We start from the raw sequence: 26,985 nt of genomic DNA, 5'->3' as shown, positions 1-26,985 counted from the left end.
TTGTCACTAGGAGAGCAGTGTAGGAACTTTTGCTGTATGGCTGTGGGTTCCCTGGTGGTCTAGTGGTTAGGATTCGGCGCTCTCACCGCCGCGGCCCGGGTTCGATTCCCGGTCAGGGAACAGTCCTTCTTCTGCCCTTGAATGCTTTTCCTTCCCGCAGGTCAGGGCTTCTCAAAATGAATTTGCTTTTCTGACAAACAGTTTGCCTAGCATCCCGCAATCTGGCTCCTAATCTGATTTTCGCAAGGTTCCCTTTGAGTTGCTTTCCTCGGCGGGAGGAAAATCTCTTGTGCAAGGCTCTTGAGGAAGTGAGATTCTGTATTCCGAGGTGCGCTTCTTTTCGTAGGATTCTGACCACATGGTGTGCGGCAGGAAGTCATCTTTGACAGGGCCGCAGGCTTTGTCTCCAAATGGCATCCCGGACCCACTGCAACCCAGCTTTTTGCTGAAACGGAAGTCTGGTTCAGGGTAAGAAAAAGCTGAGCTGCACGTACCGAAAGCAACAGAGCCCAGCGGCGGAGAGGGTGTGGCCAGGGCTGTCTGATTTGCATAGTGGCCAGTGGCATCTTGGGAATGTACAGGCTTTGGAGCCTAACGGGTGCTGCAGGGGTCTGCCTGGCCGGAGAAATGCCTGTCTGGCGCTCCCCTCAGGACACACGTGTCTTCCGTTCGAGCATGGAGGGTGAGGGACATGGGTCACCCTCATATACAGGGGTGTGGGCATGGGCAGGATGGGGTGTGGGGGACCCGTCAGGGCATTGCCCGTTTGGAAGCCCGTTCGGAAGGCAAGAGGAGGCGGAGGCGGGAATCTCTGCTCAATTTTTTCCCGAGGCCTGGGGACAAGCCTTTGCACATTTGATCCAGCCGGGCCTGCATCAGCAGATCCTGCTCCGATGGCAAGGGAGAGCCTGCAGGTGTAAATCAAAGAAAGGGGAGAAATCCGCAAGAGGCGGGTTAACAAATTCCAGTGGCAGGCCCATGTTCCCCAGGAAGCAAGTACTTCCTCCTGCTCCCTTCAGTGGGAAAAGACATAGGAGGTGTATTTCTCTAAGCAGGGGCTCTGCGTAGGTGGCACTGCATTGCTTTGGGAAGCATCCATGCTAAGTGCAGAGTAGCAGCAGACCCCACAGCTGAGACGTGAATTGGGACTGTTAAGGAAGGGCACTGGGAGGGTGAGGAGGGCAGAGGAAAATGCTTTAAAAAAGCATCTGCAAGTTCCTACATACCCGCTGAAAACCCATACCAGGGATGGGGCTCGAACCCATGTGGACAACTGTCCATTGGATCTTAAGTCCAACGCCTTAACCACTCGGCCACCCTGGTGAGACCCTAGGCCCTACCTTACTCAGCTCCCTTTTCATGCTGGCTGCTCCAGCGCAGGCTGTCCAGCAAGAGGTGATTGCAGAGTAAAAAGGCTTTTGCAGGAGGATAAAGGTAATTGCTTATGACAAACACACTGTGTGACACCTAACTTTTCCCCACTCGTACTTTATGGGCAATCTATACAGTGGAGTTAGCTTAGTCACAATAAGGAAGTGAGCAAGGCAGGCTCACAAGAGCATCTCCTCCCTGGTGGTCTAGTGGCTAGGATTCGGCGCTTTCACCGCCGCGGCCCGGGTTCGATTCCCGGTCAGGGAAGATCCCTCTAAGACGTAGACGTGCGTAATTTGTCCACGCAGCTCAGCTTTTTTTAATCGAAGGTCCTTAAAAAGGCACCCCGACCTATAGACGAAAGCAGAGGAAAGGGGCTGGGTCCCCTGTGTCCCAGGTTGCTTTGCTCCCATTGCCCTCAGCCACCTTCATGCGCACGCAGTCCCCCACCCAGTCAGGTGCTCTATGTGGGCGTAAAGTGCAGTACCAGCTCATCAGAAAGGTAAATTACTGGAAAACCCGGCTGCGATGTATACATCTACTTTGGAGCCTTCTTCTCCCTTGCACTCTTGAATCGGTCATTCGCAATGTATTCTTCCAGCAAGCTGAATAACGAGGTAGGTGTGAGAAGGTGTACCAGCTGTCTTTGAGCTATCAGCGGCCACTAGGTGTCCCTCTTGTGATTTCCCGGGGATCCCGATTGTACAGGAATTCGTCGGTTCAGTAGCACGGGGGAGGGGATGGCCTGTGCTTGGAAGTGACAAACAGTCTGGTGGAATCATGAGTGTTTTTTCAAGTTCTGATTCATATTCGCTGTAGAATAAAATATGCTTTCAGCCCCCATGAGCTTTGTCACTAGGAGAGCAGTGTAGGAACTTTTGCTGTATGGCTGTGGGTTCCCTGGTGGTCTAGTGGTTAGGATTCGGCGCTCTCACCGCCGCGGCCCGGGTTCGATTCCCGGTCAGGGAACAGTCCTTCTTCTGCCCTTGAATGCTTTTCCTTCCCGCAGGTCAGGGCTTCTCAAAATGAATTTGCTTTTCTGACAAACAGTTTGCCTAGCATCCCGCAATCTGGCTCCTAATTTGATTTTCGCAAGGTTCCCTTTGAGTTGCTTTCCTCGGCGGGAGGAAAATCTCTTGTGCAAGGCTCTTGAGGAAGTGAGATTCTGTATTCCGAGGTGCGCTTCTTTTCGTAGGCTTCTGACCACATGGTGTGCGGCAGGAAGTCATCTTTGACAGGGCCGCAGGCTTTGTCTCCAAATGGCATCCCGGACCCACTGCAACCCACCTTTTTGCTGAAACGGAAGTCTGGTTCAGGGTAAGAAAAAGCTGAGCTGCACGTTCCGATAGCAGCAGAGCCCAGCGGCGGAGAGGGTGTGGCCAGGGCTGTCTGATTTGCATAGTGACCAGTGGCATCTTGGGAATGTACAGGCTTTGGAGCCTAACGGGTGCTGCAGGGGTCTGCCTGGCCGGAGAAATGCCTGTCTGGCGCTCCCCTCAGGACACACGTGTCTTCCGTTCGAGCATGGAGGGTGAGGGACATGGGTCACCCTCATATACAGGGGTGTGGGCATGGGCAGGATGGGGCGTGGGGGACCCGTCAGGGCATTGCCCGTTTGGAAGCCCGTTCGGAAGGCAAGAGGAGGCGGAGGCGGGAATCTCTGCTCAATTTTTTCCCGAGGCCTGGGGACAAGCCTTTGCACATTTGATCCAGCCGGGCCTGCATCAGCAGATCCTGCTCCGATGGCAAGGGAGAGCCTGCAGGTGTAAATCAAAGAAAGGGGAGGAATCCGCAAGAGGCGGGTTAACAAATTCCAGTGGCAGGCCCATGTTCCCCAGGAAGCAAGTACTTCCTCCTGCTCCCTTCAGTGGGAAAAGACATAGGAGGTGTATTTCTCTAAGCAGGGGCTCTGCGTAGGTGGCACTGCATTGCTTTGGGAAGCATCCATGCTAAGTGCAGAGTAGCAGCAGACCCCACAGCTGAGACGTGAATTGGGACTGTTAAGGAAGGGCACTGGGAGGGTGAGGAGGGCAGAGGAAAATGCTTTAAAAAAGCATCTGCAAGTTCCTACACACCCGCTGAAAACCCATACCAGGGATGGGGCTCGAACCCATGCGGACAACTGTCCATTGGATCTTAAGTCCAACGCCTTAACCACTCGGCCACCCTGGTGAGACCCTAGGCCCTGCCTTACTCAGCTCCCTTTTCATGCTGGCTGCTCCAGCGCAGGCTGTCCAGCAAGAGGTGATTGCAGAGTAAAAAGGCTTTTGCAGGAGGATAAAGGTAATTGCTTATGACAAACACACTGTGTGACACCTAACTTTTCCCCACTCGTACTTTATGGGCAATCTATACAGTGGAGTTAGCTTAGTCACAATAAGGAAGTGAGCAAGGCAGGCTCACAAGAGCATCTCCTCCCTGGTGGTCTAGTGGCTAGGATTCGGCGCTTTCACCGCCGCGGCCCGGGTTCGATTCCCGGTCAGGGAAGATCCCTCTAAGACGTAGACGTGCGTAATTTGTCCACGCAGCTCAGCTTTTTTTAATCGAAGGTCCTTAAAAAGGCACCCCGACCTATAGACGAAAGCAGAGGAAAGGGGCTGGGTCCCCTGTGTCCCAGGTTGCTTTGCTCCCATTGCCCTCAGCCACCTTCATGCGCACGCAGTCCCCCACCCAGTCAGGTGCTCTATGTGGGCGTAAAGTGCAGTACCAGCTCATCAGAAAGGTAAATTACTGGAAAACCCGGCTGCGATGTATACATCTACTTTGGAGCCTTCTTCTCCCTTGCACTCTTGAATCGGTCATTCGCAATGTATTCTTCCAGCAAGCTGAATAACGAGGTAGGTGTGAGAAGGTGTACCAGCTGTCTTTGAGCTATCAGCGGCCACTAGGTGTCCCTCTTGTGATTTCCCGGGGATCCCGATTGTACAGGAATTCGTCGGTTCAGTAGCACGGGGGAGGGGATGGCCTGTGCTTGGAAGTGACAAACAGTCTGGTGGAATCATGAGTGTTTTTTCAAGTTCTGATTCATATTCGCTGTAGAATAAAATATGCTTTCAGCCCCCATGAGCTTTGTCACTAGGAGAGCAGTGTAGGAACTTTTGCTGTATGGCTGTGGGTTCCCTGGTGGTCTAGTGGTTAGGATTCGGCGCTCTCACCGCCGCGGCCCGGGTTCGATTCCCGGTCAGGGAACAGTCCTTCTTCTGCCCTTGAATGCTTTTCCTTCCCGCAGGTCAGGGCTTCTCAAAATGAATTTGCTTTTCTGACAAACAGTTTGCCTAGCATCCCGCAATCTGGCTCCTAATTTGATTTTCGCAAGGTTCCCTTTGAGTTGCTTTCCTCGGCGGGAGGAAAATCTCTTGTGCAAGGCTCTTGAGGAAGTGAGATTCTGTATTCCGAGGTGCGCTTCTTTTCGTAGGATTCTGACCACATGGTGTGCGGCAGGAAGTCATCTTTGACAGGGCCGCAGGCTTTGTCTCCAAATGGCATCCCGGACCCACTGCAACCCACCTTTTTGCTGAAACGGAAGTCTGGTTCAGGGTAAGAAAAAGCTGAGCTGCACGTACCGAAAGCAGCAGAGCCCAGCGGCGGAGAGGGTGTGGCCAGGGCTGTCTGATTTGCATAGTGACCAGTGGCATCTTGGGAATGTACAGGCTTTGGAGCCTAACGGGTGCTGCAGGGGTCTGCCTGGCCGGAGAAATGCCTGTCTGGCGCTCCCCTCAGGACACACGTGTCTTCCGTTCGAGCATGGAGGGTGAGGGACATGGGTCACCCTCATATACAGGGGTGTGGGCATGGGCAGGATGGGGCGTGGGGGACCCGTCAGGGCATTGCCCGTTTGGAAGCCCGTTCGGAAGGCAAGAGGAGGCGGAGGCGGGAATCTCTGCTCAATTTTTTCCCGAGGCCTGGGGACAAGCCTTTGCACATTTGATCCTGCCGGGCCTGCATCAGCAGATCCTGCTCCGATGGCAAGGGAGAGCCTGCAGGTGTAAATCAAAGAAAGGGGAGAAATCCGCAAGAGGCGGGTTAACAAATTCCAGTGGCAGGCCCATGTTCCCCAGGAAGCAAGTACTTCCTCCTGCTCCCTTCAGTGGGAAAAGACATAGGAGGTGTATTTCTCTAAGCAGGGGCTCTGCGTAGGTGGCACTGCATTGCTTTGGGAAGCATCCATGCTAAGTGCAGAGTAGCAGCAGACCCCACAGCTGAGACGTGAATTGGGACTGTTAAGGAAGGGCACTGGGAGGGTGAGGAGGGCAGAGGAAAATGCTTTACAAAAGCATCTGCAAGTTCCTACACACCCGCTGAAAACCCATACCAGGGATGGGGCTCGAACCCATGCGGACAACTGTCCATTGGATCTTAAGTCCAACCCCTTAACCTCTCGGCCACCCTGGTGAGACCCTAGGCCCTGCCTTACTCAGCTCCCTTTTCATGCTGGCTGCTCCAGCGCAGGCTGTCCAGCAAGAGGTGATTGCAGAGTAAAAAGGCTTTTGCAGGAGGATAAAGGTAATTGCTTATGACAAACACACTGTGTGACACCTAACTTTTCCCCACTCGTACTTTATGGGCAATCTATACAGTGGAGTTAGCTTAGTCACAATAAGGAAGTGAGCAAGGCAGGCTCACAAGAGCATCTCCTCCCTGGTGGTCTAGTGGCTAGGATTCGGCGCTTTCACCGCCGCGGCCCGGGTTCGATTCCCGGTCAGAGAAGATCCCTCTAAGACGTAGACGTGCGTAATTTGTCCACGCAGCTCAGCTTTTTTTAATCGAAGGTCCTTAAAAAGGCACCCCGACCTATAGACGAAAGCAGAGGAAAGGGGCTGGGTCCCCTGTGTCCCAGGTTGCTTTGCTCCCATTGCCCTCAGCCACCTTCATGCGCACGCAGTCCCCCACCCAGTCAGGTGCTCTATGTGGGCGTAAAGTGCAGTACCAGCTCATCAGAAAGGTAAATTGCTGGAAAACCCGGCTGCGATGTATACATCTACTTTGGAGCACTCTTCTCCCTTGCACTCTTGAATCGGTCATTCGCAATGTATTCTTCCAGCAAGCTGAATAACGAGGTAGGTGTGAGAAGGTGTACCAGCTGTCTTTGAGCTATCAGCGGCCACTAGGTGTCCCTCTTGTGATTTCCCGGGGATCCCGATTGTACAGGAATTCGTCGGTTCAGTAGCACGGGGGAGGGGATGGCCTGTGCTTGGAAGTGACAAACAGTCTGGTGGAATCATGAGTGTTTTTTCAAGTTCTGATTCATATTCGCTGTAGAATAAAATATGCTTTCAGCCCCCATGAGCTTTGTCACTAGGAGAGCAGTGTAGGAACTTTTGCTGTATGGCTGTGGGTTCCCTGGTGGTCTAGTGGTTAGGATTCGGCGCTCTCACCGCCGCGGCCCGGGTTCGATTCCCGGTCAGGGAACAGTCCTCCTTCTGCCCTTGAATGCTTTTCCTTCCCGCAGGTCAGGGCTTCTCAAAATGAATTTGCTTTTCTGACAAACAGTTTGCCTAGCATCCCGCAATCTGGCTCCTAATCTGATTTTCGCAAGGTTCCCTTTGAGTTGCTTTCCTCGGCGGGAGGAAAATCTCTTGTGCAAGGCTCTTGAGGAAGTGAGATTCTGTATTCCGAGGTGCGCTTCTTTTCGTAGGATTCTGACCACATGGTGTGCGGCAGGAAGTCATCTTTGACAGGGCCGCAGGCTTTGTCTCCAAATGGCATCCCGGACCCACTGCAACCCAGCTTTTTGCTGAAACGGAAGTCTGGTTCAGGGTAAGAAAAAGCTGAGCTGCACGTACCGAAAGCAGCAGAGCCCAGCGGCGGAGAGGGTGTGGCCAGGGCTGTCTGATTTGCATAGTGGCCAGTGGCATCTTGGGATTGTACAGGCTTTGGAGCCTAACGGGTGCTGCAGGGGTCTGCCTGGCCGGAGAAATGCCTGTCTGGCGCTCCCCTCAGGACACACGTGTCTTCCGTTCGAGCATGGAGGGTGAGGGACATGGGTCACCCTCATATACAGGGGTGTGGGCATGGGCAGGATGGGGTGTGGGGGACCCGTCAGGGCATTGCCCGTTTGGAAGCCCGTTCGGAAGGCAAGAGGAGGCGGAGGCGGGAATCTCTGCTCAATTTTTTCCCGAGGCCTGGGGACAAGCCTTTGCACATTTGATCCAGCCGGGCCTGCATCAGCAGATCCTGCTCCGATGGCAAGGGAGAGCCTGCAGGTGTAAATCAAAGAAAGGGGAGAAATCCGCAAGAGGCGGGTTAACAAATTCCAGTGGCAGGCCCATGTTCCCCAGGAAGCAAGTACTTCCTCCTGCTCCCTTCAGTGGGAAAAGACATAGGAGGTGTATTTCTCTAAGCAGGGGCTCTGCGTAGGTGGCACTGCATTGCTTTGGGAAGCATCCATGCTAAGTGCAGAGTAGCAGCAGACCCCACAGCTGAGACGTGAATTGGGACTGTTAAGGAAGGGCACTGGGAGGGTGAGGAGGGCAGAGGAAAATGCTTTACAAAAGCATCTGCAAGTTCCTACACACCCGCTGAAAACCCATACCAGGGATGGGGCTCGAACCCATGCGGACAACTGTCCATTGGATCTTAAGTCCAACGCCTTAACCACTCGGCCACCCTGGTGAGACCCTAGGCCCTGCCTTACTCAGCTCCCTTTTCATGCTGGCTGCTCCAGCGCAGGCTGTCCAGCAAGAGGTGATTGCAGAGTAAAAAGGCTTTTGCAGGAGGATAAAGGTAATTGCTTATGACAAACACACTGTGTGACACCTAACTTTTCCCCACTCGTACTTTATGGGCAATCTATACAGTGGAGTTAGCTTAGTCACAATAAGGAAGTGAGCAAGGCAGGCTCACAAGAGCATCTCCTCCCTGGTGGTCTAGTGGCTAGGATTCGGCGCTTTCACCGCCGCGGCCCGGGTTCGATTCCCGGTCAGAGAAGATCCCTCTAAGACGTAGACGTGCGTAATTTGTCCACGCAGCTCAGCTTTTTTTAATCGAAGGTCCTTAAAAAGGCACCCCGACCTATAGACGAAAGCAGAGGAAAGGGGCTGGGTCCCCTGTGTCCCAGGTTGCTTTGCTCCCATTGCCCTCAGCCACCTTCATGCGCACGCAGTCCCCCACCCAGTCAGGTGCTCTATGTGGGCGTAAAGTGCAGTACCAGCTCATCAGAAAGGTAAATTGCTGGAAAACCCGGCTGCGATGTATACATCTACTTTGGAGCACTCTTCTCCCTTGCACTCTTGAATCGGTCATTCGCAATGTATTCTTCCAGCAAGCTGAATAACGAGGTAGGTGTGAGAAGGTGTACCAGCTGTCTTTGAGCTATCAGCGGCCACTAGGTGTCCCTCTTGTGATTTCCCGGGGATCCCGATTGTACAGGAATTCGTCGGTTCAGTAGCACGGGGGAGGGGATGGCCTGTGCTTGGAAGTGACAAACAGTCTGGTGGAATCATGAGTGTTTTTTCAAGTTCTGATTCATATTCGCTGTAGAATAAAATATGCTTTCAGCCCCCATGAGCTTTGTCACTAGGAGAGCAGTGTAGGAACTTTTGCTGTATGGCTGTGGGTTCCCTGGTGGTCTAGTGGTTAGGATTCGGCGCTCTCACCGCCGCGGCCCGGGTTCGATTCCCGGTCAGGGAACAGTCCTTCTTCTGCCCTTGAATGCTTTTCCTTCCCGCAGGTCAGGGCTTCTCAAAATGAATTTGCTTTTCTGACAAACAGTTTGCCTAGCATCCCGCAATCTGGCTCCTAATTTGATTTTCGCAAGGTTCCCTTTGAGTTGCTTTCCTCGGCGGGAGGAAAATCTCTTGTGCAAGGCTCTTGAGGAAGTGAGATTCTGTATTCCGAGGTGCGCTTCTTTTCGTAGGCTTCTGACCACATGGTGTGCGGCAGGAAGTCATCTTTGACAGGGCCGCAGGCTTTGTCTCCAAATGGCATCCCGGACCCACTGCAACCCACCTTTTTGCTGAAACGGAAGTCTGGTTCAGGGTAAGAAAAAGCTGAGCTGCACGTACCGAAAGCAGCAGAGCCCAGCGGCGGAGAGGGTGTGGCCAGGGCTGTCTGATTTGCATAGTGACCAGTGGCATCTTGGGAATGTACAGGCTTTGGAGCCTAACGGGTGCTGCAGGGGTCTGCCTGGCCGGAGAAATGCCTGTCTGGCGCTCCCCTCAGGACACACGTGTCTTCCGTTCGAGCATGGAGGGTGAGGGACATGGGTCACCCTCATATACAGGGGTGTGGGCATGGGCAGGATGGGGCGTGGGGGACCCGTCAGGGCATTGCCCGTTTGGAAGCCCGTTCGGAAGGCAAGAGGAGGCGGAGGCGGGAATCTCTGCTCAATTTTTTCCCGAGGCCTGGGGACAAGCCTTTGCACATTTGATCCTGCCGGGCCTGCATCAGCAGATCCTGCTCCGATGGCAAGGGAGAGCCTGCAGGTGTAAATCAAAGAAAGGGGAGAAATCCGCAAGAGGCGGGTTAACAAATTCCAGTGGCAGGCCCATGTTCCCCAGGAAGCAAGTACTTCCTCCTGCTCCCTTCAGTGGGAAAAGACATAGGAGGTGTATTTCTCTAAGCAGGGGCTCTGCGTAGGTGGCACTGCATTGCTTTGGGAAGCATCCATGCTAAGTGCAGAGTAGCAGCAGACCCCACAGCTGAGACGTGAATTGGGACTGTTAAGGAAGGGCACTGGGAGGGTGAGGAGGGCAGAGGAAAATGCTTTACAAAAGCATCTGCAAGTTCCTACACACCCGCTGAAAACCCATACCAGGGATGGGGCTCGAACCCATGCGGACAACTGTCCATTGGATCTTAAGTCCAACGCCTTAACCACTCGGCCACCCTGGTGAGACCCTAGGCCCTGCCTTACTCAGCTCCCTTTTCATGCTGGCTGCTCCAGCGCAGGCTGTCCAGCAAGAGGTGATTGCAGAGTAAAAAGGCTTTTGCAGGAGGATAAAGGTAATTGCTTATGACAAACACACTGTGTGACACCTAACTTTTCCCCACTCGTACTTTATGGGCAATCTATACAGTGGAGTTAGCTTAGTCACAATAAGGAAGTGAGCAAGGCAGGCTCACAAGAGCATCTCCTCCCTGGTGGTCTAGTGGCTAGGATTCGGCGCTTTCACCGCCGCGGCCCGGGTTCGATTCCCGGTCAGAGAAGATCCCTCTAAGACGTAGACGTGCGTAATTTGTCCACGCAGCTCAGCTTTTTTTAATCGAAGGTCCTTAAAAAGGCACCCCGACCTATAGACGAAAGCAGAGGAAAGGGGCTGGGTCCCCTGTGTCCCAGGTTGCTTTGCTCCCATTGCCCTCAGCCACCTTCATGCGCACGCAGTCCCCCACCCAGTCAGGTGCTCTATGTGGGCGTAAAGTGCAGTACCAGCTCATCAGAAAGGTAAATTGCTGGAAAACCCGGCTGCGATGTATACATCTACTTTGGAGCACTCTTCTCCCTTGCACTCTTGAATCGGTCATTCGCAATGTATTCTTCCAGCAAGCTGAATAACGAGGTAGGTGTGAGAAGGTGTACCAGCTGTCTTTGAGCTATCAGCGGCCACTAGGTGTCCCTCTTGTGATTTCCCGGGGATCCCGATTGTACAGGAATTCGTCGGTTCAGTAGCACGGGGGAGGGGATGGCCTGTGCTTGGAAGTGACAAACAGTCTGGTGGAATCATGAGTGTTTTTTCAAGTTCTGATTCATATTCGCTGTAGAATAAAATATGCTTTCAGCCCCCATGAGCTTTGTCACTAGGAGAGCAGTGTAGGAACTTTTGCTGTATGGCTGTGGGTTCCCTGGTGGTCTAGTGGTTAGGATTCGGCGCTCTCACCGCCGCGGCCCGGGTTCGATTCCCGGTCAGGGAACAGTCCTCCTTCTGCCCTTGAATGCTTTTCCTTCCCGCAGGTCAGGGCTTCTCAAAATGAATTTGCTTTTCTGACAAACAGTTTGCCTAGCATCCCGCAATCTGGCTCCTAATCTGATTTTCGCAAGGTTCCCTTTGAGTTGCTTTCCTCGGCGGGAGGAAAATCTCTTGTGCAAGGCTCTTGAGGAAGTGAGATTCTGTATTCCGAGGTGCGCTTCTTTTCGTAGGATTCTGACCACATGGTGTGCGGCAGGAAGTCATCTTTGACAGGGCCGCAGGCTTTGTCTCCAAATGGCATCCCGGACCCACTGCAACCCAGCTTTTTGCTGAAACGGAAGTCTGGTTCAGGGTAAGAAAAAGCTGAGCTGCACGTACCGAAAGCAGCAGAGCCCAGCGGCGGAGAGGGTGTGGCCAGGGCTGTCTGATTTGCATAGTGGCCAGTGGCATCTTGGGATTGTACAGGCTTTGGAGCCTAACGGGTGCTGCAGGGGTCTGCCTGGCCGGAGAAATGCCTGTCTGGCGCTCCCCTCAGGACACACGTGTCTTCCGTTCGAGCATGGAGGGTGAGGGACATGGGTCACCCTCATATACAGGGGTGTGGGCATGGGCAGGATGGGGTGTGGGGGACCCGTCAGGGCATTGCCCGTTTGGAAGCCCGTTCGGAAGGCAAGAGGAGGCGGAGGCGGGAATCTCTGCTCAATTTTTTCCCGAGGCCTGGGGACAAGCCTTTGCACATTTGATCCAGCCGGGCCTGCATCAGCAGATCCTGCTCCGATGGCAAGGGAGAGCCTGCAGGTGTAAATCAAAGAAAGGGGAGAAATCCGCAAGAGGCGGGTTAACAAATTCCAGTGGCAGGCCCATGTTCCCCAGGAAGCAAGTACTTCCTCCTGCTCCCTTCAGTGGGAAAAGACATAGGAGGTGTATTTCTCTAAGCAGGGGCTCTGCGTAGGTGGCACTGCATTGCTTTGGGAAGCATCCATGCTAAGTGCAGAGTAGCAGCAGACCCCACAGCTGAGACGTGAATTGGGACTGTTAAGGAAGGGCACTGGGAGGGTGAGGAGGGCAGAGGAAAATGCTTTAAAAAAGCATCTGCAAGTTCCTACACACCCGCTGAAAACCCATACCAGGGATGGGGCTCGAACCCATGCGGACAACTGTCCATTGGATCTTAAGTCCAACGCCTTAACCACTCGGCCACCCTGGTGAGACCCTAGGCCCTGCCTTACTCAGCTCCCTTTTCATGCTGGCTGCTCCAGCGCAGGCTGTCCAGCAAGAGGTGATTGCAGAGTAAAAAGGCTTTTGCAGGAGGATAAAGGTAATTGCTTATGACAAACACACTGTGTGACACCTAACTTTTCCCCACTCGTACTTTATGGGCAATCTATACAGTGGAGTTAGCTTAGTCACAATAAGGAAGTGAGCAAGGCAGGCTCACAAGAGCATCTCCTCCCTGGTGGTCTAGTGGCTAGGATTCGGCGCTTTCACCGCCGCGGCCCGGGTTCGATTCCCGGTCAGGGAAGATCCCTCTAAGACGTAGACGTGCGTAATTTGTCCACGCAGCTCAGCTTTTTTTAATCGAAGGTCCTTAAAAAGGCACCCCGACCTATAGACGAAAGCAGAGGAAAGGGGCTGGGTCCCCTGTGTCCCAGGTTGCTTTGCTCCCATTGCCCTCAGCCACCTTCATGCGCACGCAGTCCCCCACCCAGTCAGGTGCTCTATGTGGGCGTAAAGTGCAGTACCAGCTCATCAGAAAGGTAAATTGCTGGAAAACCCGGCTGCGATGTATACATCTACTTTGGAGCACTCTTCTCCCTTGCACTCTTGAATCGGTCATTCGCAATGTATTCTTCCAGCAAGCTGAATAACGAGGTAGGTGTGAGAAGGTGTACCAGCTGTCTTTGAGCTATCAGCGGCCACTAGGTGTCCCTCTTGTGATTTCCCGGGGATCCCGATTGTACAGGAATTCGTCGGTTCAGTAGCACGGGGGAGGGGATGGCCTGTGCTTGGAAGTGACAAACAGTCTGGTGGAATCATGAGTGTTTTTTCAAGTTCTGATTCATATTCGCTGTAGAATAAAATATGCTTTCAGCCCCCATGAGCTTTGTCACTAGGAGAGCAGTGTAGGAACTTTTGCTGTATGGCTGTGGGTTCCCTGGTGGTCTAGTGGTTAGGATTCGGCGCTCTCACCGCCGCGGCCCGGGTTCGATTCCCGGTCAGGGAACAGTCCTCCTTCTGCCCTTGAATGCTTTTCCTTCCCGCAGGTCAGGGCTTCTCAAAATGAATTTGCTTTTCTGACAAACAGTTTGCCTAGCATCCCGCAATCTGGCTCCTAATCTGATTTTCGCAAGGTTCCCTTTGAGTTGCTTTCCTCGGCGGGAGGAAAATCTCTTGTGCAAGGCTCTTGAGGAAGTGAGATTCTGTATTCCGAGGTGCGCTTCTTTTCGTAGGATTCTGACCACATGGTGTGCGGCAGGAAGTCATCTTTGACAGGGCCGCAGGCTTTGTCTCCAAATGGCATCCCGGACCCACTGCAACCCAGCTTTTTGCTGAAACGGAAGTCTGGTTCAGGGTAAGAAAAAGCTGAGCTGCACGTACCGAAAGCAGCAGAGCCCAGCGGCGGAGAGGGTGTGGCCAGGGCTGTCTGATTTGCATAGTGGCCAGTGGCATCTTGGGAATGTACAGGCTTTGGAGCCTAACGGGTGCTGCAGGGGTCTGCCTGGCCGGAGAAATGCCTGTCTGGCGCTCCCCTCAGGACACACGTGTCTTCCGTTCGAGCATGGAGGGTGAGGGACATGGGTCACCCTCATATACAGGGGTGTGGGCATGGGCAGGATGGGGTGTGGGGGACCCGTCAGGGCATTGCCCGTTTGGAAGCCCGTTCGGAAGGCAAGAGGAGGCGGAGGCGGGAATCTCTGCTCAATTTTTTCCCGAGGCCTGGGGACAAGCCTTTGCACATTTGATCCAGCCGGGCCTGCATCAGCAGATCCTGCTCCGATGGCAAGGGAGAGCCTGCAGGTGTAAATCAAAGAAAGGGGAGAAATCCGCAAGAGGCGGGTTAACAAATTCCAGTGGCAGGCCCATGTTCCCCAGGAAGCAAGTACTTCCTCCTGCTCCCTTCAGTGGGAAAAGACATAGGAGGTGTATTTCTCTAAGCAGGGGCTCTGCGTAGGTGGCACTGCATTGCTTTGGGAAGCATCCATGCTAAGTGCAGAGTAGCAGCAGACCCCACAGCTGAGACGTGAATTGGGACTGTTAAGGAAGGGCACTGGGAGGGTGAGGAGGGCAGAGGAAAATGCTTTAAAAAAGCATCTGCAAGTTCCTACACACCCGCTGAAAACCCATACCAGGGATGGGGCTCGAACCCATGCGGACAACTGTCCATTGGATCTTAAGTCCAATGCCTTAACCACTCGGCCACCCTGGTGAGACCCTAGGCCCTGCCTTACTCAGCTCCCTTTTCATGCTGGCTGCTCCAGCGCAGGCTGTCCAGCAAGAGGTGATTGCAGAGTAAAAAGGCTTTTGCAGGAGGATAAAGGTAATTGCTTATGACAAACACACTGTGTGACACCTAACTTTTCCCCACTCGTACTTTATGGGCAATCTATACAGTGGAGTTAGCTTAGTCACAATAAGGAAGTGAGCAAGGCAGGCTCACAAGAGCATCTCCTCCCTGGTGGTCTAGTGGCTAGGATTCGGCGCTTTCACCGCCGCGGCCCGGGTTCGATTCCCGGTCAGGGAAGATCCCTCTAAGACGTAGACGTGCGTAATTTGTCCACGCAGCTCAACTTTTTTTAATCGAAGGTCCTTAAAAAGGCACCCCGACCTATAGACGAAAGCAGAGGAAAGGGGCTGGGTCCCCTGTGTCCCAGGTTGCTTTGCTCCCATTGCCCTCAGCCACCTTCATGCGCACGCAGTCCCCCACCCAGTCAGGTGCTCTATGTGGGCGTAAAGTGCAGTACCAGCTCATCAGAAAGGTAAATTGCTGGAAAACCCGGCTGCGATGTATACATCTACTTTGGAGCACTCTTCTCCCTTGCACTCTTGAATCGGTCATTCGCAATGTATTCTTCCAGCAAGCTGAATAACGAGGTAGGTGTGAGAAGGTGTACCAGCTGTCTTTGAGCTATCAGCGGCCACTAGGTGTCCCTCTTGTGATTTCCCGGGGATCCCGATTGTACAGGAATTCGTCGGTTCAGTAGCACGGGGGAGGGGATGGCCTGTGCTTGGAAGTGACAAACAGTCTGGTGGAATCATGAGTGTTTTTTCAAGTTCTGATTCATATTCGCTGTAGAATAAAATATGCTTTCAGCCCCCATGAGCTTTGTCACTAGGAGAGCAGTGTAGGAACTTTTGCTGTATGGCTGTGGGTTCCCTGGTGGTCTAGTGGTTAGGATTCGGCGCTCTCACCGCCGCGGCCTGGGTTCGATTCCCGGTCAGGGAACAGTCCTTCTTCTGCCCTTGAATGCTTTTCCTTCCCGCAGGTCAGGGCTTCTCAAAATGAATTTGCTTTTCTGACAAACAGTTTGCCTAGCATCCCGCAATCTGGCTCCTAATTTGATTTTCGCAAGGTTCCCTTTGAGTTGCTTTCCTCGGCGGGAGGAAAATCTCTTGTGCAAGGCTCTTGAGGAAGTGAGATTCTGTATTCCGAGGTGCGCTTCTTTTCGTAGGCTTTTGACCACATGGTGTGCGGCAGGAAGTCATCTTTGACAGGGCCGCAGGCTTTGTCTCCAAATGGCATCCCGGACCCACTGCAACCCACCTTTTTGCTGAAACGGAAGTCTGGTTCAGGGTAGGAAAAAGCTGAGCTGCACGTACCGAAAGCAGCAGAGCCCAGCGGCGGAGAGGGTGTGGCCAGGGCTGTCTGATTTGCATAGTGACCAGTGGCATCTTGGGAATGTACAGGCTTTGGAGCCTAACGGGTGCTGCAGGGGTCTGCCTGGCCGGAGAAATGCCTGTCTGGCGCTCCCCTCAGGACACACGTGTCTTCCGTTCGAGCATGGAGGGTGAGGGACATGGGTCACCCTCATATACAGGGGTGTGGGCATGGGCAGGATGGGGCGTGGGGGACCCGTCAGGGCATTGCCCGTTTGGAAGCCCGTTCGGAAGGCAAGAGGAGGCGGAGGCGGGAATCTCTGCTCAATTTTTTCCCGAGGCCTGGGGACAAGCCTTTGCACATTTGATCCTGCCGGGCCTGCATCAGCAGATCCTGCTCCGATGGCAAGGGAGAGCCTGCAGGTGTAAATCAAAGAAAGGGGAGAAATCCGCAAGAGGCGGGTTAACAAATTCCAGTGGCAGGCCCATGTTCCCCAGGAAGCAAGTACTTCCTCCTGCTCCCTTCAGTGGGAAAAGACATAGGAGGTGTATTTCTCTAAGCAGGGGCTCTGCGTAGGTGGCACTGCATTGCTTTGGGAAGCATCCATGCTAAGTGCAGAGTAGCAGCAGACCCCACAGCTGAGACGTGAATTGGGACTGTTAAGGAAGGGCACTGGGAGGGTGAGGAGGGCAGAGGAAAATGCTTTACAAAAGCATCTGCAAGTTCCTACACACCCGCTGAAAACCCATACCAGGGATGGGGCTCGAACCCATGCGGACAACTGTCCATTGGATCTTAAGTCCAACGCCTTAACCACTCGGCCACCCTGGTGAGACCCTAGGCCCTGCCTTACTCAGCTCCCTTTTCATGCTGGCTGCTCCAGCGCAGGCTGTCCAGCAAGAGGTGATTGCAGAGTAAAAAGGCTTTTGCAGGAGGATAAAGGTAATTGCTTATGACAAACACACTGTGTGACACCTAACTTTTCCCCACTCGTACTTTATGGGCAATCTATACAGTGGAGTTAGCTTAGTCACAATAAGGAAGTGAGCAAGGCAGGCTCACAAGAGCATCTCCTCCCTGGTGGTCTAGTGGCTAGGATTCGGCGCTTTCACCGCCGCGGCCCGGGTTCGATTCCCGGTCAGGGAAGATCCCTCTAAGACGTAGACGTGCGTAATTTGTCCACGCAGCTCAGCTTTTTTTAATCGAAGGTCCTTAAAAAGGCACCCCGACCTATAGACGAAAGCAGAGGAAAGGGGCTGGGTCCCCTGTGTCCCAGGTTGCTTTGCTCCCATTGCCCTCAGCCACCTTCATGCGCACGCAGTCCCCCACCCAGTCAGGTGCTCTATGTGGGCGTAAAGTGCAGTACCAGCTCATCAGAAAGGTAAATTGCTGGAAAACCCGGCTGCGATGTATACATCTACTTTGGAGCACTCTTCTCCCTTGCACTCTTGAATCGGTCATTCGCAATGTATTCTTCCAGCAAGCTGAATAACGAGGTAGGTGTGAGAAGGTGTACCAGCTGTCTTTGAGCTATCAGCGGCCACTAGGTGTCCCTCTTGTGATTTCCCGGGGATCCCGATTGTACAGGAATTCGTCGGTTCAGTAGCACGGGGGAGGGGATGGCCTGTGCTTGGAAGTGACAAACAGTCTGGTGGAATCATGAGTGTTTTTTCAAGTTCTGATTCATATTCGCTGTAGAATAAAATATGCTTTCAGCCCCCATGAGCTTTGTCACTAGGAGAGCAGTGTAGGAACTTTTGCTGTATGGCTGTGGGTTCCCTGGTGGTCTAGTGGTTAGGATTCGGCGCTCTCACCGCCGCGGCCCGGGTTCGATTCCCGGTCAGGGAACAGTCCTCCTTCTGCCCTTGAATGCTTTTCCTTCCCGCAGGTCAGGGCTTCTCAAAATGAATTTGCTTTTCTGACAAACAGTTTGCCTAGCATCCCGCAATCTGGCTCCTAATCTGATTTTCGCAAGGTTCCCTTTGAGTTGCTTTCCTCGGCGGGAGGAAAATCTCTTGTGCAAGGCTCTTGAGGAAGTGAGATTCTGTATTCCGAGGTGCGCTTCTTTTCGTAGGATTCTGACCACATGGTGTGCGGCAGGAAGTCATCTTTGACAGGGCCGCAGGCTTTGTCTCCAAATGGCATCCCGGACCCACTGCAACCCAGCTTTTTGCTGAAACGGAAGTCTGGTTCAGGGTAAGAAAAAGCTGAGCTGCACGTACCGAAAGCAGCAGAGCCCAGCGGCGGAGAGGGTGTGGCCAGGGCTGTCTGATTTGCATAGTGGCCAGTGGCATCTTGGGAATGTACAGGCTTTGGAGCCTAACGGGTGCTGCAGGGGTCTGCCTGGCCGGAGAAATGCCTGTCTGGCGCTCCCCTCAGGACACACGTGTCTTCCGTTCGAGCATGGAGGGTGAGGGACATGGGTCACCCTCATATACAGGGGTGTGGGCATGGGCAGGATGGGGTGTGGGGGACCCGTCAGGGCATTGCCCGTTTGGAAGCCCGTTCGGAAGGCAAGAGGAGGCGGAGGCGGGAATCTCTGCTCAATTTTTTCCCGAGGCCTGGGGACAAGCCTTTGCACATTTGATCCAGCCGGGCCTGCATCAGCAGATCCTGCTCCGATGGCAAGGGAGAGCCTGCAGGTGTAAATCAAAGAAAGGGGAGAAATCCGCAAGAGGCGGGTTAACAAATTCCAGTGGCAGGCCCATGTTCCCCAGGAAGCAAGTACTTCCTCCTGCTCCCTTCAGTGGGAAAAGACATAGGAGGTGTATTTCTCTAAGCAGGGGCTCTGCGTAGGTGGCACTGCATTGCTTTGGGAAGCATCCATGCTAAGTGCAGAGTAGCAGCAGACCCCACAGCTGAGACGTGAATTGGGACTGTTAAGGAAGGGCACTGGGAGGGTGAGGAGGGCAGAGGAAAATGCTTTAAAAAAGCATCTGCAAGTTCCTACACACCCGCTGAAAACCCATACCAGGGATGGGGCTCGAACCCATGCGGACAACTGTCCATTGGATCTTAAGTCCAATGCCTTAACCACTCGGCCACCCTGGTGAGACCCTAGGCCCTGCCTTACTCAGCTCCCTTTTCATGCTGGCTGCTCCAGCGCAGGCTGTCCAGCAAGAGGTGATTGCAGAGTAAAAAGGCTTTTGCAGGAGGATAAAGGTAATTGCTTATGACAAACACACTGTGTGACACCTAACTTTTCCCCACTCGTACTTTATGGGCAATCTATACAGTGGAGTTAGCTTAGTCACAATAAGGAAGTGAGCAAGGCAGGCTCACAAGAGCATCTCCTCCCTGGTGGTCTAGTGGCTAGGATTCGGCGCTTTCACCGCCGCGGCCCGGGTTCGATTCCCGGTCAGGGAAGATCCCTCTAAGACGTAGACGTGCGTAATTTGTCCACGCAGCTCAGCTTTTTTTAATCGAAGGTCCTTAAAAAGGCACCCCGACCTATAGACGAAAGCAGAGGAAAGGGGCTGGGTCCCCTGTGTCCCAGGTTGCTTTGCTCCCATTGCCCTCAGCCACCTTCATGCGCACGCAGTCCCCCACCCAGTCAGGTGCTCTATGTGGGCGTAAAGTGCAGTACCAGCTCATCAGAAAGGTAAATTGCTGGAAAACCCGGCTGCGATGTATACATCTACTTTGGAGCACTCTTCTCCCTTGCACTCTTGAATCGGTCATTCGCAATGTATTCTTCCAGCAAGCTGAATAACGAGGTAGGTGTGAGAAGGTGTACCAGCTGTCTTTGAGCTATCAGCGGCCACTAGGTGTCCCTCTTGTGATTTCCCGGGGATCCCGATTGTACAGGAATTCGTCGGTTCAGTAGCACGGGGGAGGGGATGGCCTGTGCTTGGAAGTGACAAACAGTCTGGTGGAATCATGAGTGTTTTTTCAAGTTCTGATTCATATTCGCTGTAGAATAAAATATGCTTTCAGCCCCCATGAGCTTTGTCACTAGGAGAGCAGTGTAGGAACTTTTGCTGTATGGCTGTGGGTTCCCTGGTGGTCTAGTGGTTAGGATTCGGCGCTCTCACCGCCGCGGCCCGGGTTCGATTCCCGGTCAGGGAACAGTCCTTCTTCTGCCCTTGAATGCTTTTCCTTCCCGCAGGTCAGGGCTTCTCAAAATGAATTTGCTTTTCTGACAAACAGTTTGCCTAGCATCCCGCAATCTGGCTCCTAATTTGATTTTCGCAAGGTTCCCTTTGAGTTGCTTTCCTCGGCGGGAGGAAAATCTCTTGTGCAAGGCTCTTGAGGAAGTGAGATTCTGTATTCCGAGGTGCGCTTCTTTTCGTAGGCTTTTGACCACATGGTGTGCGGCAGGAAGTCATCTTTGACAGGGCCGCAGGCTTTGTCTCCAAATGGCATCCCGGACCCACTGCAACCCACCTTTTTGCTGAAACGGAAGTCTGGTTCAGGGTAGGAAAAAGCTGAGCTGCACGTACCGAAAGCAGCAGAGCCCAGCGGCGGAGAGGGTGTGGCCAGGGCTGTCTGATTTGCATAGTGACCAGTGGCATCTTGGGAATGTACAGGCTTTGGAGCCTAACGGGTGCTGCAGGGGTCTGCCTGGCCGGAGAAATGCCTGTCTGGCGCTCCCCTCAGGACACACGTGTCTTCCGTTCGAGCATGGAGGGTGAGGGACATGGGTCACCCTCATATACAGGGGTGTGGGCATGGGCAGGATGGGGCGTGGGGGACCCGTCAGGGCATTGCCCGTTTGGAAGCCCGTTCGGAAGGCAAGAGGAGGCGGAGGCGGGAATCTCTGCTCAATTTTTTCCCGAGGCCTGGGGACAAGCCTTTGCACATTTGATCCTGCCGGGCCTGCATCAGCAGATCCTGCTCCGATGGCAAGGGAGAGCCTGCAGGTGTAAATCAAAGAAAGGGGAGAAATCCGCAAGAGGCGGGTTAACAAATTCCAGTGGCAGGCCCATGTTCCCCAGGAAGCAAGTACTTCCTCCTGCTCCCTTCAGTGGGAAAAGACATAGGAGGTGTATTTCTCTAAGCAGGGGCTCTGCGTAGGTGGCACTGCATTGCTTTGGGAAGCATCCATGCTAAGTGCAGAGTAGCAGCAGACCCCACAGCTGAGACGTGAATTGGGACTGTTAAGGAAGGGCACTGGGAGGGTGAGGAGGGCAGAGGAAAATGCTTTACAAAAGCATCTGCAAGTTCCTACACACCCGCTGAAAACCCATACCAGGGATGGGGCTCGAACCCATGCAGACAACTGTCCATTGGATCTTAAGTCCAACGCCTTAACCACTCGGCCACCCTGGTGAGACCCTAGGCCCTGCCTTACTCAGCTCCCTTTTCATGCTGGCTGCTCCAGCGCAGGCTGTCCAGCAAGAGGTGATTGCAGAGTAAAAAGGCTTTTGCAGGAGGATAAAGGTAATTGCTTATGACAAACACACTGTGTGACACCTAACTTTTCCCCACTCGTACTTTATGGGCAATCTATACAGTGGAGTTAGCTTAGTCACAATAAGGAAGTGAGCAAGGCAGGCTCACAAGAGCATCTCCTCCCTGGTGGTCTAGTGGCTAGGATTCGGCGCTTTCACCGCCGCGGCCCGGGTTCGATTCCCGGTCAGGGAAGATCCCTCTAAGACGTAGACGTGCGTAATTTGTCCACGCAGCTCAGCTTTTTTTAATCGAAGGTCCTTAAAAAGGCACCCCGACCTATAGACGAAAGCAGAGGAAAGGGGCTGGGTCCCCTGTGTCCCAGGTTGCTTTGCTCCCATTGCCCTCAGCCACCTTCATGCGCACGCAGTCCCCCACCCAGTCAGGTGCTCTATGTGGGCGTAAAGTGCAGTACCAGCTCATCAGAAAGGTAAATTGCTGGAAAACCCGGCTGCGATGTATACATCTACTTTGGAGCACTCTTCTCCCTTGCACTCTTGAATTGGTCATTCGCAATGTATTCTTCCAGCAAGCTGAATAACGAGGTAGGTGTGAGAAGGTGTACCAGCTGTCTTTGAGCTATCAGCGGCCACTAGGTGTCCCTCTTGTGATTTCCCGGGGATCCCGATTGTACAGGAATTCGTCGGTTCAGTAGCACGGGGGAGGGGATGGCCTGTGCTTGGAAGTGACAAACAGTCTGGTGGAATCATGAGTGTTTTTTCAAGTTCTGATTCATATTCGCTGTAGAATAAAATATGCTTTCAGCCCCCATGAGCTTTGTCACTAGGAGAGCAGTGTAGGAACTTTTGCTGTATGGCTGTGGGTTCCCTGGTGGTCTAGTGGTTAGGATTCGGCGCTCTCACCGCCGCGGCCCGGGTTCGATTCCCGGTCAGGGAACAGTCCTCCTTCTGCCCTTGAATGCTTTTCCTTCCCGCAGGTCAGGGCTTCTCAAAATGAATTTGCTTTTCTGACAAACAGTTTGCCTAGCATCCCGCAATCTGGCTCCTAATCTGATTTTCGCAAGGTTCCCTTTGAGTTGCTTTCCTCGGCGGGAGGAAAATCTCTTGTGCAAGGCTCTTGAGGAAGTGAGATTCTTTATTCCGAGGTGCGCTTCTTTTCGTAGGATTCTGACCACATGGTGTGCGGCAGGAAGTCATCTTTGACAGGGCCGCAGGCTTTGTCTCCAAATGGCATCCCGGACCCACTGCAACCCAGCTTTTTGCTGAAACGGAAGTCTGGTTCAGGGTAAGAAAAAGCTGAGCTGCACGTACCGAAAGCAGCAGAGCCCAGCGGCGGAGAGGGTGTGGCCAGGGCTGTCTGATTTGCATAGTGGCCAGTGGCATCTTGGGAATGTACAGGCTTTGGAGCCTAACGGGTGCTGCAGGGGTCTGCCTGGCCGGAGAAATGCCTGTCTGGCGCTCCCCTCAGGACACACGTGTCTTCCGTTCGAGCATGGAGGGTGAGGGACATGGGTCACCCTCATATACAGGGGTGTGGGCATGGGCAGGATGGGGTGTGGGGGACCCGTCAGGGCATTGCCCGTTTGGAAGCCCGTTCGGAAGGCAAGAGGAGGCGGAGGCGGGAATCTCTGCTCAATTTTTTCCCGAGGCCTGGGGACAAGCCTTTGCACATTTGATCCAGCCGGGCCTGCATCAGCAGATCCTGCTCCGATGGCAAGGGAGAGCCTGCAGGTGTAAATCAAAGAAAGGGGAGAAATCCGCAAGAGGCGGGTTAACAAATTCCAGTGGCAGGCCCATGTTCCCCAGGAAGCAAGTACTTCCTCCTGCTCCCTTCAGTGGGAAAAGACATAGGAGGTGTATTTCTCTAAGCAGGGGCTCTGCGTAGGTGGCACTGCATTGCTTTGGGAAGCATCCATGCTAAGTGCAGAGTAGCAGCAGACCCCACAGCTGAGACGTGAATTGGGACTGTTAAGGAAGGGCACTGGGAGGGTGAGGAGGGCAGAGGAAAATGCTTTAAAAAAGCATCTGCAAGTTCCTACACACCCGCTGAAAACCCATACCAGGGATGGGGCTCGAACCCATGCGGACAACTGTCCATTGGATCTTAAGTCCAACGCCTTAACCACTCGGCCACCCTGGTGAGACCCTAGGCCCTGCCTTACTCAGCTCCCTTTTCATGCTGGCTGCTCCAGCGCAGGCTGTCCAGCAAGAGGTGATTGCAGAGTAAAAAGGCTTTTGCAGGAGGATAAAGGTAATTGCTTATGACAAACACACTGTGTGACACCTAACTTTTCCCCACTCGTACTTTATGGGCAATCTATACAGTGGAGTTAGCTTAGTCACAATAAGGAAGTGAGCAAGGCAGGCTCACAAGAGCATCTCCTCCCTGGTGGTCTAGTGGCTAGGATTCGGCGCTTTCACCGCCGCGGCCCGGGTTCGATTCCCGGTCAGGGAAGATCCCTCTAAGACGTAGACGTGCGTAATTTGTCCACGCAGCTCAGCTTTTTTTAATCGAAGGTCCTTAAAAAGGCACCCCGACCTATAGACGAAAGCAGAGGAAAGGGGCTGGGTCCCCTGTGTCCCAGGTTGCTTTGCTCCCATTGCCCTCAGCCACCTTCATGCGCACGCAGTCCCCCACCCAGTCAGGTGCTCTATGTGGGCGTAAAGTGCAGTACCAGCTCATCAGAAAGGTAAATTGCTGGAAAACCCGGCTGCGATGTATACATCTACTTTGGAGCACTCTTCTCCCTTGCACTCTTGAATCGGTCATTCGCAATGTATTCTTCCAGCAAGCTGAATAACGAGGTAGGTGTGAGAAGGTGTACCAGCTGTCTTTGAGCTATCAGCGGCCACTAGGTGTCCCTCTTGTGATTTCCCGGGGATCCCGATTGTACAGGAATTCGTCGGTTCAGTAGCACGGGGGAGGGGATGGCCTGTGCTTGGAAGTGACAAACAGTCTGGTGGAATCATGAGTGTTTTTTCAAGTTCTGATTCATATTCGCTGTAGAATAAAATATGCTTTCAGCCCCCATGAGCTTTGTCACTAGGAGAGCAGTGTAGGAACTTTTGCTGTATGGCTGTGGGTTCCCTGGTGGTCTAGTGGTTAGGATTCGGCGCTCTCACCGCCGCGGCCCGGGTTCGATTCCCGGTCAGGGAACAGTCCTTCTTCTGCCCTTGAATGCTTTTCCTTCCCGCAGGTCAGGGCTTCTCAAAATGAATTTGCTTTTCTGACAAACAGTTTGCCTAGCATCCCGCAATCTGGCTCCTAATTTGATTTTCGCAAGGTTCCCTTTGAGTTGCTTTCCTCGGCGGGAGGAAAATCTCTTGTGCAAGGCTCTTGAGGAAGTGAGATTCTGTATTCCGAGGTGCGCTTCTTTTCGTAGGCTTCTGACCACATGGTGTGCGGCAGGAAGTCATCTTTGACAGGGCCGCAGGCTTTGTCTCCAAATGGCATCCCGGACCCACTGCAACCCACCTTTTTGCTGAAACGGAAGTCTGGTTCAGGGTAAGAAAAAGCTGAGCTGCACGTACCGAAAGCAGCAGAGCCCAGCGGCGGAGAGGGTGTGGCCAGGGCTGTCTGATTTGCATAGTGACCAGTGGCATCTTGGGAATGTACAGGCTTTGGAGCCTAACGGGTGCTGCAGGGGTCTGCCTGGCCGGAGAAATGCCTGTCTGGCGCTCCCCTCAGGACACACGTGTCTTCCGTTCGAGCATGGAGGGTGAGGGACATGGGTCACCCTCATATACAGGGGTGTGGGCATGGGCAGGATGGGGCGTGGGGGACCCGTCAGGGCATTGCCCGTTTGGAAGCCCGTTCGGAAGGCAAGAGGAGGCGGAGGCGGGAATCTCTGCTCAATTTTTTCCCGAGGCCTGGGGACAAGCCTTTGCACATTTGATCCTGCCGGGCCTGCATCAGCAGATCCTGCTCCGATGGCAAGGGAGAGCCTGCAGGTGTAAATCAAAGAAAGGGGAGAAATCCGCAAGAGGCGGGTTAACAAATTCCAGTGGCAGGCCCATGTTCCCCAGGAAGCAAGTACTTCCTCCTGCTCCCTTCAGTGGGAAAAGACATAGGAGGTGTATTTCTCTAAGCAGGGGCTCTGCGTAGGTGGCACTGCATTGCTTTGGGAAGCATCCATGCTAAGTGCAGAGTAGCAGCAGACCCCACAGCTGAGACGTGAATTGGGACTGTTAAGGAAGGGCACTGGGAGGGTGAGGAGGGCAGAGGAAAATGCTTTACAAAAGCATCTGCAAGTTCCTACACACCCGCTGAAAACCCATACCAGGGATGGGGCTCGAACCCATGCGGACAACTGTCCATTGGATCTTAAGTCCAACGCCTTAACCACTCGGCCACCCTGGTGAGACCCTAGGCCCTGCCTTACTCAGCTCCCTTTTCATGCTGGCTGCTCCAGCGCAGGCTGTCCAGCAAGAGGTGATTGCAGAGTAAAAAGGCTTTTGCAGGAGGATAAAGGTAATTGCTTATGACAAACACACTGTGTGACACCTAACTTTTCCCCACTCGTACTTTATGGGCAATCTATACAGTGGAGTTAGCTTAGTCACAATAAGGAAGTGAGCAAGGCAGGCTCACAAGAGCATCTCCTCCCTGGTGGTCTAGTGGCTAGGATTCGGCGCTTTCACCGCCGCGGCCCGGGTTCGATTCCCGGTCAGGGAAGATCCCTCTAAGACGTAGACGTGCGTAATTTGTCCACGCAGCTCAGCTTTTTTTAATCGAAGGTCCTTAAAAAGGCACCCCGACCTATAGACGAAAGCAGAGGAAAGGGGCTGGGTCCCCTGTGTCCCAGGTTGCTTTGCTCCCATTGCCCTCAGCCACCTTCATGCGCACGCAGTCCCCCACCCAGTCAGGTGCTCTATGTGGGCGTAAAGTGCAGTACCAGCTCATCAGAAAGGTAAATTGCTGGAAAACCCGGCTGCGATGTATACATCTACTTTGGAGCACTCTTCTCCCTTGCACTCTTGAATTGGTCATTCGCAATGTATTCTTCCAGCAAGCTGAATAACGAGGTAGGTGTGAGAAGGTGTACCAGCTGTCTTTGAGCTATCAGCGGCCACTAGGTGTCCCTCTTGTGATTTCCCGGGGATCCCGATTGTACAGGAATTCGTCGGTTCAGTAGCACGGGGGAGGGGATGGCCTGTGCTTGGAAGTGACAAACAGTCTGGTGGAATCATGAGTGTTTTTTCAAGTTCTGATTCATATTCGCTGTAGAATAAAATATGCTTTCAGCCCCCATGAGCTTTGTCACTAGGAGAGCAGTGTAGGAACTTTTGCTGTATGGCTGTGGGTTCCCTGGTGGTCTAGTGGTTAGGATTCGGCGCTCTCACCGCCGCGGCCCGGGTTCGATTCCCGGTCAGGGAACAGTCCTCCTTCTGCCCTTGAATGCTTTTCCTTCCCGCAGGTCAGGGCTTCTCAAAATGAATTTGCTTTTCTGACAAACAGTTTGCCTAGCATCCCGCAATCTGGCTCCTAATCTGATTTTCGCAAGGTTCCCTTTGAGTTGCTTTCCTCGGCGGGAGGAAAATCTCTTGTGCAAGGCTCTTGAGGAAGTGAGATTCTGTATTCCGAGGTGCGCTTCTTTTCGTA

At 53.4% G+C, this 26,985-nt stretch overlaps 21 non-coding genes across 21 annotated transcripts; all 21 read left to right on the top strand.

Annotated features, from left to right (window-relative positions):
* Positions 1–48: 48 nt before the first annotated feature.
* Positions 49–120, top strand: TRNAE-CUC (transfer RNA glutamic acid (anticodon CUC)). Its single transcript has one exon. It is a non-coding gene; the product is annotated as a tRNA-Glu (tRNA).
* Positions 121–1,566: 1,446 nt separating this feature from the next.
* On the top strand, positions 1,567–1,638 carry TRNAE-UUC (transfer RNA glutamic acid (anticodon UUC)). Its single transcript has one exon. It is a non-coding gene; the product is annotated as a tRNA-Glu (tRNA).
* Positions 1,639–2,268: 630 nt separating this feature from the next.
* Positions 2,269–2,340, top strand: TRNAE-CUC (transfer RNA glutamic acid (anticodon CUC)). Its single transcript has one exon. It is a non-coding gene; the product is annotated as a tRNA-Glu (tRNA).
* A 1,446-nt stretch (positions 2,341–3,786) lies between these two features.
* Positions 3,787–3,858, top strand: TRNAE-UUC (transfer RNA glutamic acid (anticodon UUC)). The gene has a single exon. It is a non-coding gene; the product is annotated as a tRNA-Glu (tRNA).
* A 630-nt stretch (positions 3,859–4,488) lies between these two features.
* Positions 4,489–4,560, top strand: TRNAE-CUC (transfer RNA glutamic acid (anticodon CUC)). The gene has a single exon. It is a non-coding gene; the product is annotated as a tRNA-Glu (tRNA).
* A 2,148-nt stretch (positions 4,561–6,708) lies between these two features.
* Positions 6,709–6,780, top strand: TRNAE-CUC (transfer RNA glutamic acid (anticodon CUC)). Its single transcript has one exon. It is a non-coding gene; the product is annotated as a tRNA-Glu (tRNA).
* A 2,148-nt stretch (positions 6,781–8,928) lies between these two features.
* Positions 8,929–9,000, top strand: TRNAE-CUC (transfer RNA glutamic acid (anticodon CUC)). The gene has a single exon. It is a non-coding gene; the product is annotated as a tRNA-Glu (tRNA).
* Positions 9,001–11,148: 2,148 nt separating this feature from the next.
* TRNAE-CUC (transfer RNA glutamic acid (anticodon CUC)) lies at positions 11,149–11,220 on the top strand. Its single transcript has one exon. It is a non-coding gene; the product is annotated as a tRNA-Glu (tRNA).
* Positions 11,221–12,666: 1,446 nt separating this feature from the next.
* Positions 12,667–12,738, top strand: TRNAE-UUC (transfer RNA glutamic acid (anticodon UUC)). Its single transcript has one exon. It is a non-coding gene; the product is annotated as a tRNA-Glu (tRNA).
* Positions 12,739–13,368: 630 nt separating this feature from the next.
* On the top strand, positions 13,369–13,440 carry TRNAE-CUC (transfer RNA glutamic acid (anticodon CUC)). The gene has a single exon. It is a non-coding gene; the product is annotated as a tRNA-Glu (tRNA).
* Positions 13,441–14,886: 1,446 nt separating this feature from the next.
* TRNAE-UUC (transfer RNA glutamic acid (anticodon UUC)) lies at positions 14,887–14,958 on the top strand. Its single transcript has one exon. It is a non-coding gene; the product is annotated as a tRNA-Glu (tRNA).
* A 2,148-nt stretch (positions 14,959–17,106) lies between these two features.
* On the top strand, positions 17,107–17,178 carry TRNAE-UUC (transfer RNA glutamic acid (anticodon UUC)). Its single transcript has one exon. It is a non-coding gene; the product is annotated as a tRNA-Glu (tRNA).
* Positions 17,179–17,808: 630 nt separating this feature from the next.
* TRNAE-CUC (transfer RNA glutamic acid (anticodon CUC)) lies at positions 17,809–17,880 on the top strand. The gene has a single exon. It is a non-coding gene; the product is annotated as a tRNA-Glu (tRNA).
* A 1,446-nt stretch (positions 17,881–19,326) lies between these two features.
* On the top strand, positions 19,327–19,398 carry TRNAE-UUC (transfer RNA glutamic acid (anticodon UUC)). The gene has a single exon. It is a non-coding gene; the product is annotated as a tRNA-Glu (tRNA).
* A 630-nt stretch (positions 19,399–20,028) lies between these two features.
* TRNAE-CUC (transfer RNA glutamic acid (anticodon CUC)) lies at positions 20,029–20,100 on the top strand. Its single transcript has one exon. It is a non-coding gene; the product is annotated as a tRNA-Glu (tRNA).
* Positions 20,101–21,546: 1,446 nt separating this feature from the next.
* TRNAE-UUC (transfer RNA glutamic acid (anticodon UUC)) lies at positions 21,547–21,618 on the top strand. The gene has a single exon. It is a non-coding gene; the product is annotated as a tRNA-Glu (tRNA).
* A 630-nt stretch (positions 21,619–22,248) lies between these two features.
* Positions 22,249–22,320, top strand: TRNAE-CUC (transfer RNA glutamic acid (anticodon CUC)). Its single transcript has one exon. It is a non-coding gene; the product is annotated as a tRNA-Glu (tRNA).
* A 1,446-nt stretch (positions 22,321–23,766) lies between these two features.
* On the top strand, positions 23,767–23,838 carry TRNAE-UUC (transfer RNA glutamic acid (anticodon UUC)). Its single transcript has one exon. It is a non-coding gene; the product is annotated as a tRNA-Glu (tRNA).
* Positions 23,839–24,468: 630 nt separating this feature from the next.
* TRNAE-CUC (transfer RNA glutamic acid (anticodon CUC)) lies at positions 24,469–24,540 on the top strand. The gene has a single exon. It is a non-coding gene; the product is annotated as a tRNA-Glu (tRNA).
* Positions 24,541–25,986: 1,446 nt separating this feature from the next.
* Positions 25,987–26,058, top strand: TRNAE-UUC (transfer RNA glutamic acid (anticodon UUC)). Its single transcript has one exon. It is a non-coding gene; the product is annotated as a tRNA-Glu (tRNA).
* A 630-nt stretch (positions 26,059–26,688) lies between these two features.
* Positions 26,689–26,760, top strand: TRNAE-CUC (transfer RNA glutamic acid (anticodon CUC)). Its single transcript has one exon. It is a non-coding gene; the product is annotated as a tRNA-Glu (tRNA).
* Positions 26,761–26,985: the final 225 nt, after the last annotated feature.

This window comes from Triturus cristatus, chromosome 5_2 (assembly GCF_964204655.1).
Source record: "Triturus cristatus chromosome 5_2, aTriCri1.1, whole genome shotgun sequence".
NCBI classification, from domain to species: domain Eukaryota; kingdom Metazoa; phylum Chordata; class Amphibia; order Caudata; family Salamandridae; genus Triturus; species Triturus cristatus.
This window is presented reverse-complemented; position numbering and strand designations above follow the sequence as displayed.